Source organism: Odontomachus brunneus, unplaced genomic scaffold (assembly GCF_010583005.1).
Source record: "Odontomachus brunneus isolate Ranch 3 - 2012 unplaced genomic scaffold, Obru_v1 Obru_scaffold_075, whole genome shotgun sequence".
Taxonomy (NCBI): Eukaryota; Metazoa; Arthropoda; class Insecta; order Hymenoptera; family Formicidae; genus Odontomachus; species Odontomachus brunneus.
Genome location: NW_022639525.1, coordinates 1,673,582 through 1,690,434, shown reverse-complemented (window position 1 = coordinate 1,690,434; position 16,853 = coordinate 1,673,582). Strand labels below are relative to the sequence as shown.

General features: G+C 35.7%; 1 protein-coding gene across 1 annotated transcript in view; it reads left to right on the top strand.

Annotated features, from left to right (window-relative positions):
- Positions 1-15,905: 15,905 nt before the first annotated feature.
- The window catches only part of LOC116847226 (paired box protein Pax-6-like), a 42,108-nt gene continuing 41,160 nt past the window's right edge, over positions 15,906-16,853 (top strand). Inside the window, exon 1 of the mRNA XM_032821976.1 lies at positions 15,906-16,416. The gene's annotated coding sequence lies outside the window, so the exon portion shown is untranslated. The remainder of the gene's footprint in view (positions 16,417-16,853) is intronic.

Here is a 16,853-nt window from a genome sequence, read left to right as displayed (position 1 = left end):
ATATATATATATATATATATATATATATATATATATATATATATATATATAATCACGATTATACACAATGTAATATCACATATATTATATGGTTTAAATAAAAACAAATCTAACTTTCAAGTAGCAACTTTTAATACGGATTTTAGACTTGTAGTAATAATTGCTACTTGAAACTCGTTTCAAGTAAGATACTCAATTTGAGTAATTAGATTAGATGAAACTTTTTCAGTTGAATCGCGCTTACAGATATAATGTCGCATACGTTATATAAATTCAACTTAAATAAAACTTGAATAAAAACTTGAGTAATTTCGAGTCTAAGTAAATCTCGAGTAATTTAATCACGAATAGAAATCACGAACTGTAATTACACATAATTTAATATAATTTAATATAATTTAATTAATTGATGAAATTAATTATTAATCTATACAATGATGAAATCATTTGTAATTTTATAAATAATTTATAATTTTATTTAATCAATTTAATAATTGATTAATTTTGATGATTAATTTGCCGATTACTCTAGTCGAAAATAATTTTAATCGATTGATGCCCAACACTGTGTTCAAATAGGACATCTTTTCTCGACAAAAAATATATTTAATAAAAACTCTCATAAACGTCTAAAATAACAATTCTAGATACAATAATTCTATAATTCAACAATAATAATTCTAAATAAATAAATTCTGTATTCATCAACTATATTTTTGAAACCGGTTTACCCGAAGAAAATTAAAGCAATTTAAACATTGACGAAATGTTGTTAGTGTTAATTAACAATATTCACTTACGGCCGATCACATATATGTCACGCTCTGCGTGACGTCGCTGCCTTTTTACCGGAAAAGGACACTTGTCCTTTCGAGATTCATAGAATCGCTCTGATTAGGTTTCCTCGGCTCGAGTGGTTTAGTCGCGCGCATGTACACGGCCTAAAGGCCAAATCACACTAACGATTGACGATAGATGATTGACGATTGAAGATTGGAACTTGACCAGTTGGAACAAAGCAAGCCAAGGCTGAAGCTTGTTGATTCGTTAAAATCTAATCTTTAATTGTCAATCGTCAATCGTCAATTGCTAATGTGATTTGGCCTTAAAGGCTGATCTACATTGGTCGTATCGTAGCGTCGCAAGCGTCGTAAGCGTCGTGCGATTCATAATGACGGGTCGTCGTAGAAGTTTGGTCAAACCCAAACTTCAACGATTCTACGACACTACGTATTGCTACGTATTGCTACGATCAACCAATCAGCGACGAGTTAGAGTCGTATTACTTAAAAATATATATAGCACAAAAAGTAATCATACTCATCATTAAAAGTATACTTTTTGTACTACTCACGAGCATTACGATGCTACGATTTTGCGATGTTACGATACGACCAATGTAGATCGGCCTTAACGTGACTTCTACGTACGCGCATACGGCGGGGTAGGTAGCTACACGCACCGGATACGCGCTGGATACACGGAGGCGCCGCAATGAGAATTCATGAATTAAAGGCTCGCTCTCGCGCCATGTGCCCCGAGGGCTAACTCGCGGTTTTACGGGGCCCGAGAATCCCGACGGTATGGCCCACCTGTTTTGTCCACCCGTTCGCTCCGTCTGCGCTCTCCTGTCCGGTTGCGCCCCAGTTGGCACAGGTGTTCGTTTAACTCGACTTCTCGCTTTCCCCCCGCGCGCGGCCGAGCGGCCGTCACCGCGTCGCCGCCCGGCTAGAGCCACCGTTCCTTTTTGTCTCTCGACGGCGCACATCCTCTCTTTATTACGGCCGCGAAGCGCCACCGAGAGTGAGCGCGCGGACGAGAAGAGGATAAAGGTATGAAGGACGACATGGAAGGCGGTTGAGAAGGGTGAAATTGATAGATGGATAAGGAAGGAGCGGATGGGTGGACGGACAAACGGCGCGTACACCGGCGAAGTATCCGTCGTTATCGAGCGACGGATTAAATTAAGATCAATGATTATGAGGGCTCTTGGATTTTCGATGGGGTGAAACATTTCGACAGGTCAATGAGAGCCGACATAAGTTGAGAACAATTGATTCGTCGCTTCATCAAAGAAACTCTCTTGTTATTATTATTTTCTATAATTTTCTACACTATAATTATATATTATTATTTTTAATGCGCTGTTCGTTTCTCCGTTTGTTATTTTTTAACCGCTTTTTTATATCAGTATTGATATCAGTTTTAACCCCTTCCCCTTCTGTTGTAAATTAACGAATATTAGTGTTGCGAAAAATACTGTTTCAGTCAAAAGTCGAACCTGGATCTTTCTAGACCTGAAAGAAAAGAATTGGTTTGAAGAATTTGATTTGATATCTAATTTAAACTTAGCTAATTCTTTGTTTGGCGATTTTGTTTTCAAGTAACATTGATTTTTCATGGGCTGTATGCAATAACGATAGATAAAGGGGTATTTATTTAGCACTCTTGTTCAGAATTTTTGTTTTAACAAAAATAGTAATAGCAATAAGCATATAAGATTATTAAGAATATAGTAATAGTTACTCTAAAAATAATTATTTTGACTATTCCTACGTGATTATAATCACAAATATAAGGCACTTTCTCAATATATTAACGTGTATTAAAATTTTTGTAAAACTTTTGTAATATTTTATAATTATTAACGAATTTCTGTGTTGCAAAAAAAATTTTACTTCAAACAAGAGTTGAACCTAGACTTTTCTACTCCCCTGAAAAAAAGAAATGCTTAATCATACTGAAATTATAGTAATTTTTTGTGCCAACTACATCTTATTGTTACAAAAAAGTAGTAGCAGCAAAAAGCATATAAACTTATTATCTTATATTAGCATATAAGGGCTATTACTATGTGCTTATAATCTAAGCACTTTTTCCTCAGTATCATCGAATATATTTTAGAGGTTTGTGTAATATTTTTCGTGTACTAAATATTTTTTCGCGGTTGCAAGTTTTGAATCTTTTTTGATATTGATATTAATATTACTTGATCTCTGTCTTCTCTTCACTATCAATTAATAAATTTCCGAGTTGTCAGTTAAAAAGATGTTAATTCATTCAGCAGTCAAAATCTGGACTTTTCAAATCAATCGTCACAACGAAAATATTCTCCACAACGTATTTAGGTGACCAACCATAGGCAGCAAAACTTTCTTCTCAGTTACGAGACACGAATATTACTACATTTCAGAAAGACGAGGATGCGAGTTGCGCAAACGTACGCGACTGTGAAATATGGGTATATGCGAATACGCGAGCGCGCATCTGTCGAGCATGAGAAGCGATAGAGAGCGGCAGGTAATATCCCAACACGTATTGTCGAGACAAATGTCTTCACGAGAGTAAGGAAGGAGAAGGGAAAGAGAGAAAGAGAGGAGGAGAAAGAGAAAAAGAGAGAAAAAGAGAGAGAAAAAGAGAGAGGATAAGTGCGTGCGGCAGACATTTAATAATTAAAGATAATCAACCGACGACGGCAAGATGCAGCTCGAACTGATATGGCATGGCCGCGCACGGCTTTTTGTGCTCTCGCTCGTCATGTAATCCATAAGCGTTCGGTGCGGCCTTCCATCTCCAGGTTATTTGGTTCGCGGAAATGTAAAGCGTGAGATCGCGAACGACTTTTACTTGAACGAATTTGAGGTCGACGAAATAACGCGCAACACAAGATACAAAAGTATCAATGTTTAAACGTTTCTAACTTTGGACGATATTATAAATTTACTCTTGAATAGGAATAATCAAAGTTGCAATATTGAATAAAAGTCTTTTGTTATATCGCATTTATTCATTTATATTTAAGAAAAATTATATTCTTTTATTATTTATAATATTACTTATAATATTATATACAATAGCTATTGCACACTTGCTTTCATGAATTTATACTACTTACAAAATAATTAATTACTTTATCTACTAGTATAACGGAGTAAGAATTTTCTAAAATTATTGATATAGTCGCAGCAAAAAGTAATGACTCATTTATAAGATTAACTGTTTTGAATTAAAGAAATAAGTGAGACCATTTTTTTAGATAAAAAGTAAATTTCATTTATTGTTCTTCTAAAATATTCATCAGGTAAAACAAATGTCTAAGTGCATTTGCTTTAAAACATTTTTAAACTTACTAATTATTCATCGTGGAAAGCAGTATTTTTAGTTAGTTTATTTTTACTCTTAAGAAATGATTCGGTCATTAATTTATATGTTTATTGCGCAAAGAAATTATCTCCTTTAGACTAGATTTTACATAATATTCTCTTATAATGTCCTAAACCGTTTAGATTATTGCATTTAATGTCTTAACAGAAAGCGCTGCATCAGCTTTGTGTTAAATCATACACGAAGAGAATTTATGTGGAATAATACATCTTATAGCGAGATACATTTATATTAAATCTAAAAAAAAAAATATATATATAGTGCAGTAATCAATTTATTTAGGCATAGTTATTTAGACATTTATATTATCTAGACAATTTATAGTTTATCTAGACAATTTTTATAATTTTTTGGATGATATCAGCATGACCTACACGAAAAGAAAATGTATGTGATTTTTGAAATTATAATTGTATAGTAAAATATTTAATCAAGAAACTTATTGCAACAAATGTTTCTATAGTGGTAAGAGAAACCGGTTATAGATGGTTTCAGATGTATCTTGCTTTCATGTCTTTTTTAATATTTATCTTGAGAGAAACCATGGATATAAAATCGCAAAATGATTCTTTTAGAACATAAATACTTTTTTTAAATTTTAATATTCTCCATCATGAATAAATAAAATTAAGTATTACTAGCGTGTATTAGTTAACTTGAATAAAGTTTTTTACAAATGTGATTCACTATTTCGGATAATAAAAGCAATTTTCATTAATAAGATAATTGAAATCGAACATATGGATGCATATGGATGCATAAAGTTGGCCCATAATTAAAGGTCGGCAGGAGGGCTGTGGAGACCTCTTGTGGAGATGCCGGAATTACTAAGTAGAATATATTATGTGGCCTTTTTGTCCTGCGCTATATACGAGGTGCAAATGCGAAATGAATAGTCACGTTACTACATGTTTATATTTTCGTTATTATAAAACAAAATATATGGTTGATAGAATTGTGGAAGGTATTAATACATAGAAGAAGACTGCATCCGTTATGTTTATCTGACTGACTGTCATATCATGTGATAGTCAATCACATCAATTAGTTAACTGAGAATTTATAACTTTGAAATTCTGAAATAGGAAGTATCTAGCCTCGGAATAAAATTAATTTTCCTTATTAACAATAACCTCGTTTAGGGCAGAATTGCCGAAATCTTAAATAGTTTACCGGTCCTAAATCGTACCTCAACAGTTTGTTTATATTATTGAATATTAAATTTGTTTATATTATTTAATATAAATGACAACGATAAAAATAAAAAAAAATAATGAGAAATATAAATAAAAATGAGAAATAAAAAATATGAAGAGAAATATAAATATTATAAAGAAATGAGAAATGTAAAAAAAATTTTTAGATTATATTTTTTGTATGTTATGTTTTTTTGTATGCTACAAATATTTAAAAAATCAAGTACCAATGATGTGTGTGAGATATGATAGGAAAGTTATGATTTCGGCAACTCTTTTCTACATATATTACTGCTATTAGTTTTTTGTTAGAATAACTAAAAGATATTGTTAGTACAAAAAAATTATAATTTGTAGCGATATTAAAACAATTTAATTCCTAATATCGCCAAACAACCTATTTATCCTATTTCTCAGCTTACTGATATCTTGCCAAAAAACAATCTCCGTGTAAGGAAAAGTGTCACTGTCGCCGCGTATATACACGCACACACGTTGCTGTTTAAATTAACCAATTTTATTCCGTTAACGACGCGAGCAGACAGTCGAGTGTGTCGAAGATGCGTGGCTCTCAAAGAAGAGACGAACCACAAGCGAGGCATCGATCGCCACCTTTACAAAAAGGAATCAACGGCGGGTGGAATTGATCGGCTACCGTGTTCCCGCATCTGCTCCTCCTTAGTCAGCCTTTATTATAAGTTAGGGACACAAAAAGTTCCTCCACGCGCATTAGTTCCGCGTATCCGATCTTCACGGTGCATATATCGACGAGCGATAACGATCCGATCCAACGTCGTTTCGGAAAGCCTAACTATCCCTTTTGTATTCGTGCGGGATATTCATCGGAGAAGTATTCAACTGTTTCACATAAACGCTCCCGGTAAATTAACTCTATTCCGTCAAAATTTGGGACCCCTGCTAGTTAAGAGTTTGAACATTTTGCGTGTTATCTTGTTCTAGATGTAGGTATAAGTTTATAATAAATAAATAATAATGAGTTTTATGGAAAAAATGGTGTAAGTCCAATTTTGGAAAAAAAATTAATAAAGTCTATTGCATTCCAAAACGCCCTTTTCGAAGAAAATTTTATAATATGTGTAACATGAACCATCTTTTTTCTATAGATTTTTAGTACACTAAATTTCCAGTAAAGTTTTCCTCAAAAAGGACGTTTTAAGATGTAATTGTAATAAAAAAATAAGAAACATAATCATAAATAAGAAACAAACATATATCATTTTCAAAATAAAACTTCGTTGAAAAATAAAGGTAGCGCTTTATAAGGCTAATTATAATTGTTTAATATCATAGAATATTCTATAGAAGTACATTCTTTCTATAATCCTTTTTTAAAGAGTGTACTTTCCTTTTACGTTTAAGTTAAAAATAATTTAATCCGTTATCTTGTGTGTGAAGATGTCTCAAGGCGTCAAACGCCGTCCAATGATGGCATTCCGTCGAGAGCTTACGGCTTTTCCGAGAGATCTACGAACGAGACACGTTATTACGTACCTATATATCTATATATCTCGAAAAGGGTTGCGCGCAGTGTTGCTGCCGCGAAGAGGCCCTCACCGATAGATTCTTTGCGATAAGTCGGTGGACTGGCCCACCGAATTCATATGCATGAGCCCTTATTATATGGTATTAGCTATGCGCACAGGTGGTTGCCTCTGCTAGATACGATACGGTCGTTCGTTTAATGCGTAACACTGTCCCTAAAATATGGCTCCAGTTCACTGCGTCACACGCATTATCGCGAAACGAGTCTATGGGACTCGAAGTCTTAGTTATTATATATTATATTAATTAATTATTATGGTTACTTATTATATATCATATTTTTTTTAGTATTAACTTTGCAAATTTTATCAAACTTTTGAAGGACCACAATTGAAAGTGTCAAAATATAACATTAGACAGGTTATTGTCCTTTGATGCTACAAATAGTTATTTACTACTACTTTCTCCGTATGTATCAAGATTTATAGAAGAACTTATTTCAACATTATTTAATACTTTATTATCTCAATATTTTCTACATGTATAATATATGAAGATGTAATAGACTGTATAATGTTAGATTTCAAAATTCTACATTGATTTTTCAAGTTCTATAAAATTTACAGGATTAATGTAAATCAAAAATCTCAATTCAGAATGATATTCTATTGTGATATAAATTTCGCAACGCTCTCTTTACTTGTTATAATGAGAGAAAAATAGTTATTCTGACTAGAAATATAGTTATTATCAGTGCTAGTTATATCTTCTTTTTGTTCTAACAAAAAAATCGCAATATCAACATGCACATAAGTTTATTATCATTAACACTATAATAATACTTATTTCAAAAGTGTTTCTTCTGATTATAATTTCTTTATTATAGTCACATATATTTTATTTTAGTGTTTTGCAATATTTTAGTGCAATATATTGTTGTATTTTTGTGTTTTGAGATAGTGGGAATGAAAAAGACACAGTGAATAGAGAAATAAAATAAGAATTCGACCGAATAATTGAATTTTTTGCACATATATCGATGAAAAAATACTTAATACCTGTGACTATATACAACAGATGAACTACACTGAAAAAAAGGGTTTAATTATAAACTTCGATCATCCAGCCTAGATAATAGTTACCAGATATTTTGGTGAAATAGTTTCAACTATATATAAATATGTAGATTAATCAGATAATTTGATAAGTTTTAAGAAATAACTTTAGCAAGACTTGATATTTGTTGCCAAAGTTTAGTAATTGTTGCTAAATCTTGGTGACTATCACCAATTTATGTGATATATATCATCAAACAACTTGTTAAACGAAACCATTTTTTTAATAATACTTATTACATTCTGCGATAAATATGTGAAATGATCAGATATTTTGGTAATAGTTTAATTTTAGTCAAACTATTATTATTACCCAAATTAGTTAGTATTATTGTTCAAACCATTTAATTAGCTCAATTGAAGGAAGAATTTGTTTTACTAATTATTTTATAATTATTATCAGACAGTTGATAGACATTATCATATTTGATACTAATTACCAAATATTGCACTGAAACTCAACCAAATATATTTGATAACAAGACTTTTTTCAGTGTCTGATAGCGACATCAATAGTGTGATTGTAGATTAACAAAAAAGTTCTATATTTTATAAATAACATGTATTTTTGATTTATTAAAGAGAATTGACGGATGCGAAAATATCATTTAATTAATGGCTAAAGATGTACGTGATTACTTGCAAAATGGTAGAGGGTTTTTATACTCAGTTTGACCTAATCTACAAACACACGACGCCAGTCATCGCTATCTCAACTCATCTGCTGTATCGCGCGATATTCACCAATCTTCTTTAATTAATAACTTAAAATTTGACATGTTTTGCAAAATAATATGGTAGAGGGATTTTTTATTTAGTTTGACCTTCATGTGCAAGATATAGGACACTTTGCGTCAGGCACCCTGTATATATACAAGTCAAGTAATGCAATTATAGTCACGAAATCCATTTTGTAGCGCAAGCGCTGCTCCAATGTTATTGACGACAAACTAATATACATATTGCCGCTACTACTTTTTCAGCAGAACAACAACAAAGGTGGTTGGTGCCGAAGATGGCTACAATTTGCCGCGAGACCAATCACTTGTTCTCTCAGCGCGATCATTTATTTTCCGAAACAAATGAAGCAGCACGACCGTCAGTCGAGTATCGAGCGTACGGTTGGCGATCGTCGTCGTGCTACTCGCGTGCAGCAGAGCTCCCGAGCGGAATTAAGTTGCAACGGTACAAATTATACGCTCCTAGATGCTTTAGTGTGACGTGACATTAGAAACGTCGGACGAGCATGACGTTTCTCTTAATCCCGCTCGTCCGGCACGGCCTCGCTCGGTCCGGCGAGATCCGCGTATACACAAAAAAGCTCGCGCACTCGTTTCACGCCGACGACTACGTTGGAGATGGCGGAGGCGGCGGCGGTGGCGACAGCCCTCGTTAAAACGCGAGCGAACAAAAGGAGAAACGGGCGGGAAGAAGCGGAAGAGCGTGCGATTACGTGCGATCAATACGCTGCGTTCCTCGACGTTTCTCGGCTTGAGCATTCGACATCGCCACTACACTACCGTTGCGTTCCCATCCAGTTGCATCGACGCGATATTACGCGCAGTTCCGCCTCGTTTGCCTGTGCATTACACGGCGCGATGCATTCAGCTCGGTACATCGAGGGAAAGCGACGCGAACGACGACGGCGGTGGTGGCGGTGGCGGTGCAGAGGGTTGAGGCCCCGTCAGTCCGACTCCTTTTCCCTTTTTTTGTCGGAATGAAAGCACCGTTGGCATTCCTTTGTCCCTCTCGTTCCGGTGGTCCGTGCGGCCTTTAATTCTCGCGTGCACGCCGCGCGCGTCTCAGGGTCGCTTCTGGGAAGGAGGACGAACGAACGGACGGACAGACAGACGGACTTACGTCAGGGAAGCGCGCCCGCGATGGTCCTCGTTTCGCCCGGGAATTCGCATGCATGAAATGCGAACCGATCGCGGTTTCCGAACGGCCGGGAACGCGAGCCCGCGAGCGAGCACGCCGCCGTTGATAATTGCCCCTTTCAGCGATCGTTGCTTTCGTATCTCGGCGAGATGACTCTATCTCACCTTTGTAATTATATGCGAGTCTTGCTGAAAATTTTCCGCTCGAACGTCTCGCTTCTTCGAAAGATCATTTTGCTCGGACGTTCCAAGGAAAACATACGTTCTCTCACTCTGAGAAAAACTGTTTGATGTTTATCACTATAATCACATACACTGCACTGCGCAAAAAGAATTTTGTTGCCGAAACGAAAATTTGATGCAGCGGAATAAAATTTAATTAAAATAGGATTAACCAAATGTTTGGCAATTGCAAGAAAATCGCTGCTTGTATCTCTTGCTTTCTATCTAATACATTCTACTTGACAACAAGTAAGAAACATGTGCTAATCATATAATAATCGTATGTATTGTATATTTTAGTTTCAAATACAAAAATAATTTTTTCAGTGCAGAAAAAAGATTTCATAATAACCATTAAGTCTAGATACTAACAGCCAGATGCTTTACCAGGTGTAGAAGTATGAAACCGGAATTTTTTTATACAAATAAGACGTCTGTTGTTCGAAAGTGATAAATAATACTTTATTCAAAATAATTTCCACTGTTTTGAACACATTTTTCCCACCTCTCTGGCAGTTTATGAATGCCGTGCCAAAAAAACTTTTCATCTTTTGAAGCGAACCAGTTATCTAGCCATTTTTCCACATTTTCATACGAATCGAAGCGTTGGTTAGCGAGAGCGTGTCCTAGCGATGCGAACAGGTGATAATCGGACGGAGCCAAGTCTGGAGAATAAGCCGCATGCGGTAGTAATTCCCAACTGAACGACTCGATCGTTTCCTTGACCCGTTTTGCTGTATGTGATGGGGCATTATCATGGAGCAAAATGACATTGTGTTGCCTTTTTGCATATTCTGGTCGTTTTTTAGTCAATGTTCGATTTAAATCGATCATTTGTTGTTGGTAGCGATTAGTATTGACGGTTTGACCAGGTTTCAGCAGTTCATAGTTCATAGTTCATAGTTCATAGTTCTTCGTTCCTCACGTCAAAATCACCACTTTTGAATTTTTTAAACCACTCGAAACACTGAGATTTACCAAGAGCATATTCACCGTAAGCTTCGACAAGCATTCGATGTGATTCTGCAGCAGTTTTCTTTAAATGATAACAGAAAATCAATGCTGTCCGCAAATCATAGTTAGTAGGCTCGAAACGTGACATGTTTAAGGTTATACAAAAATATACTAGAGAATGAAAGTTGGGGTTATGTTTGTTGACAATATTCGTCAGCTGTTAGGAGAATATAATAGCGCGGCAGTAGCGGTCTTACGGTCACTAAACTGAACGCTGGCACCATTTATAGGGGAATTCCGGTTTCATACTTCTACACCTGGTAGTGAAATAGTTTCAATATTGAGAGAAAAAGTAGTTGGTCTAAGTAAATGTATTATCATTTCAAACCATATTTTTGATTGCTCTAACACAAAAATGATAGTAGTAATATGTATGTGTAAGATTATTATCACTATAGTATAACACTTACTACAAAGAGTTGTTCTGACGACTATAATTCTTTAATTACACTTGAAAAGTATAGTAATGAAAATGTCTTGTAATTTTTTCTTTTTTGCTTATAATGTTATGATTATTAACATTATAGTAGAATTTAAATAAAAATAGTATTGACTATAATTCTTGACTTGATATAGTCTTGACTATAATTCATAGTAATTTCTCTATATAACTGTAGTTACAAATATCAAATATTTTTTTCTTAAAGGTGTAAGTAAATATAATCACAAAATTTGATAAGTATTATATAACCTCAATACTGCTTGATGTCAGCAAGGCTTGGTGTTTGCTGCTAAGCTGTTATTTGTTGCTAATTTTGGTGACTATTATCAATTTATGTCATATGTATCATCAAACAATTTGTTAAATGAAATCATATTGTTTAGTAATACTTACTACATTATGTGATAAATATATGAAGTAATAAAATATTTTAATAATAGTTAAACCATTCAGTAGTTATTACTAAATTATTTAGTATTATTTATTAGACCGCATAATTTATTCAACTAGATGTAGAATTTGTTTTACTAATTGTTTTGTAATTATTACTAGACGGTTAGTATAACTATTATCATATTTGATACGAATTAACAAATATTACATTGAAACGCTCAATCAAATGCATTGTTAACTATTGCAAGATTACAAAGTACAAGACCTACAAAAAAAGAAAAAATTACAAGACATTTTCTTTACTATACATTTCAAGTGTAATAAAAGAAATATGTTAGTCAGAACAACTTTTTGTAGTGTTATACCATAGTGATAATAATCTTACACATACATGTTGTTAGTACTACTCCTTTAGAACCATAAGAAAATATAATTGACGCCGAAAATGACTATAATTTTAGTAAGATTAATCGTTTTTTTCTCTCTGTGCATTCACAACGTGAAACATAGAGAATTATTCTTTTATGATGAGACATGAGTTCGGTAAGAAAGAGAAAGAGGGGGAGAGAAAGAGAGTTGCAAACACACTTAGATTTCGAATTCGGCCCGGAAACACGTTACATAGATAGACGTTTACACGATGAGAATGTCGTTATCGGCGGTATCTGTGGAACGTTGGAAATCGCAATTTTCATAGGATGGCGTCGAGAACGGGGCAGACTCGGTTGCCAACCAATTAGCTACTTTCACAGGAGGCCGCATGCGAATGTAAGCGAATTCTCGCGCCGGTAGGAGGAGCGACGTCGCTGATACGCGAGGTCTGATGTACTTAGAACACATCGCGAGGCACGTAATTAGCCGCGCTCTCTTTGCCCGCTCGAAATTACTTACAATGTAGCTTACCGCGTAGAACTATCAGAACGGGTGATCAGGTGCCTCTATTCAACGCGGCAACAATTCTTTTCCCTGCATTAAGTGGGCTCGTTTCTTCGAGGAGGATGTGGCTAATAACGCCAGCGCTATTAAGAGAGAGAAGATCTCTCTTGCAGCAAACTCGAATATTATAATTTTATGATGGATCGTGGGCATAGTGACGCGGCTACACCCGACAAACCACCTGAGAGATTGCCACGCGTTACGTGATAATCACCTTTATTGTACATGCTGTAATCACGTGCAACGTCACCGTGTCAATATCTTTCAACGAAAGCTTACACTCCGAGTAACTTGTAAGCATCACGGGATTACTTGAACGTGCTTCCGTGAAAGTGAGAACACGAGACTTTACTCTCTTAAAGTGAATCAATGAATAGTCACTAATATCAGTTATAAGTATAGCACTGAGCAGTTTCAGTGCTATACTTATAGCTGCAAATCAGTGTATATTTACTGCTTTCAGTGATGCTCCACTGATTTACTTTAAGAGAGTAGCAAAAACATTGTGCGGTAACATGCACATTTACGCAAAATTTATTATGACCAAAGTGTTGTAACTATAATTGTATAATAAAGTGTTTACAGTCAGAAAAATACTCAGTGAATATATTAACTTCCCCCCTCCCAGTCAATATATGGTCTTCAGTTAATGATAGTAAATTTCTGTGCATGCTATTACTATTAATGTTTTGTGAAAACAACAGAAAATATGGTTGACTTCAAAATGATTATACTCTTAGAGAAACTATGTATGCTATCCTTGAATACTCGATTACCCAAAAGTTGCCGATAACTAACGACGAGATAAGAAATAAGCGCTCGAAGAAAATCTTCAGAAATGCAATAGCAAAAAGTACAAGATTGATTATTGAACTAAAAAAATGAGAAAAAATTGCATATTATTTATATAAACGAGAAAGACATAAACATAGTCTAGATTTTGATAAATTTTAAAACTAATCGCGAGACTCTCGTCATACACTGAGAAAAGATGTTTGTTTTTGTGACTATAATTAAATAGTGAAATGCTTATAGTCACAGGGAAATAATTTTTATAGTTTAGTGATAGTAAACTTTTGTTTACGTTGTTATTAATAATATTTTGTGAAAAAAAATGATGACACCAAAAATGAATATGCTCTTAATGAAATCAAGCTTTGCATTTTCTCAATCGAGTAAATACTCGATTACCCAAGTCGTCGGCGACTAACGACAACAAAAAATAACAGGCTTGAAGATAATTTTTATATATGCAACATTAGAGATACAATATACAAAACCGATTATTGAATTGCAAAGATAAGAGAAAATCGGATATTATTTACATAAACGATGAACATCATCTAGATTTGTGACAAATTTCAGAATGAATCGCAAAACTCTCATCATAGCAAAAGCGATTAATTTTTGTGACTATAATTATAGTGAAGTACTTATAGTCAGGAAAATAATTTTTGTTATGAATAATATTATAGTCTTCAGTCATAATTATTGGTAGTAATTTTCTATACATGTTGTTACCAGTGCTTTGCCGGTATTTAGATAAAATTATACAAATAATCACCTAGATAAATTTATGTGTGTGTGGAATTATCTATTTCTTTATATAAGATGAAAAAATACAAAGTATATTAATTTTCATCTTAGATAAAGAATGGTATCCAAATATTTTCTAAATTATTTTCTAAATTATAGTCATATTTTTATGACTATAATTGCATAGTGAAATGGTTATAGTCACAAGAAAACTATCTTATTTATAGTAAATACTACTATAGTCATAGTAACTTGATGTATATATTGCTGTTGCTAAAATAACATGATGCGTAATGTAAAAGTCTGTTTTCCCAGTTTAAGGATCAAGAAGTCAATTTAAGTAAGTATGAACATATACATATGAATATGTTAGAGTAAATTTAAGAAACAAAACCAATCAGAGTATTGCTTTAAGATTGTACGTACACTCGGGTATATTGAAATCGTTACTTTTAGGTGTAGAGAGTTTTGACATAATGAGCTCCGTGTCAGATGCTGCGTTATGAAAGAATAAAGCAAGGAAACGATTCAAGAAATATTTACAAAGAATCTCCTGATGGCATCCGAATCTGTATATTTACGATCATTTATTTACGGATGAAGAGAGTATCTGTTCGAATTTTTACAAGCGTTTGATTTTCGTGACTATAATTATATAGTGAAATGGTTATAGTCACAAGAAAACTATCTTATTTATAGTAAATACTATTATAGTCATAATAACTTGATGTATATATTGTTGTTGCTAAAAAAAAAATGGTTACCGCCAAAGATGACTGTTATTTCAATAAGTCCAACCGGTCTTTTCCCTCGACATAAATCGTAACGATTCTATGTATCTTGAGCTCATCGCCGGGAAGTCAAACGCACTGGATAATCATCGAGTATTCTTCTTTTTTTTACACGACGCATAATAACGCAAGATCAACGCTATCGCGCACGACAAAACGAAGCGACGCGACACCGCAGATCGGAAAGAAAATCGGTAGAATCAGTCGCAACGTGACCAGAGTGTACGCAGAGATCGCCGATAGCACGTTCGCCGGCGCAGCGACCAATCCGGTCACAACGTCGCCCCACTACGGCCGACTCCGCCCTATACACGCCACGAAGAGGTCCGCTGTTCGTGATGGGCCTGGCGAGTCGCGGCGCGCGCGAGCAGCGAGCGCTGCCAACGCAGCCCCCGGCAAAATCAATAGACCAATGGCTACTGGAACGCGTGCGTAATTACCGCTCGTGACGGACATTGCCTCTCTCGGCCAGGTCTCGCCGGTCTCCTCGGACGACGTCGACGTGGTGGGGAAAGGTCGCGTACCCTTCTCGCTACCTTTTCCCCCGCCAACCCCTCTCTTCATCCCCCGTAGCCCCGCTTTAGAGCGACCATGCAACACGACCCACACACTGCGAGCTTCGAGCGCGGATACGTGCGAGCAGCAATTTAGCCGAATCATTCTTGTCGCATGATTTATCACCGCCAGGCGTGCGACGGTGATAATGGTAGCCTCGTGATAGTAGTGATGGTGGTTGATGGTGGTGGCGATACTTTACGCTGGCGCAACCCCCCGGGCACGCCGGACAGTGACGATGTAGAGTGCTCGCGATCAATTTTTCGAGCCCGGTGGTGCGCGAGAGTGGATACCGCGGCATTCTCCGTCGGCGATCATCACGTTGGTCTCGTTCTTCTTCTTCTCTCTCCTTTTGTTTTTCATGCGTCACACACGAGAAGCACGGTGCATCTCGCGCGACAACAATGACTAGGTGTCCTGAATACGCGTATGGCCTTTGATGCTTTGATGTAACAATCGAGAGGTGTCGAGGACAATGTTTCGGAGTCGGGAGAATTTACAAAGAGACGATTAGAGACGATCTCGTGCCACGTGACTTATCCCGTTCGGTCCCGCCAGCATTTTCCGTGCCTATACTATATGTAAGAGCGATTGTCTCTTCCTCGTGAAACATGAAGTCACGAGACGAAGTTGCAATCGCTTCATTCCGCTCGAGCCTGAAGAACAACAAAGGTAATGCTTTAACGCAATAACTAATGGCTGTTTTCATCGTGCGCCTGACTCGCTATTTTTTCACACGACACACGATCGCGTATGCGGTCGCGCGAGTGATAATAGCAGTCACGAATGTTTTGCGACTCCGCAACAATGTAGCGCTGTCTGTGTATTGCGTTAATTCACGGTGAGTAATCGCGCGACTCGCAATTCTTTGGGGACACAGGGCGCCCGATGATTTTATAGTTTTTCTTCCTTTGTCCATTGTTCGAATATAGCAACTAAACGTTTCCATGAATTTTTCGCGTTACGTACCGGCGAATTAAACACGTGGAATGATTACTCGACATAGATATTTGCGAATCAATGTTGCGCGAATCGCTTAATTATAATCACTTAAGAGGATGTTGGATATCGTCATAATGCAGCTTCGTATTTTGCACTGTTTCCTCTAC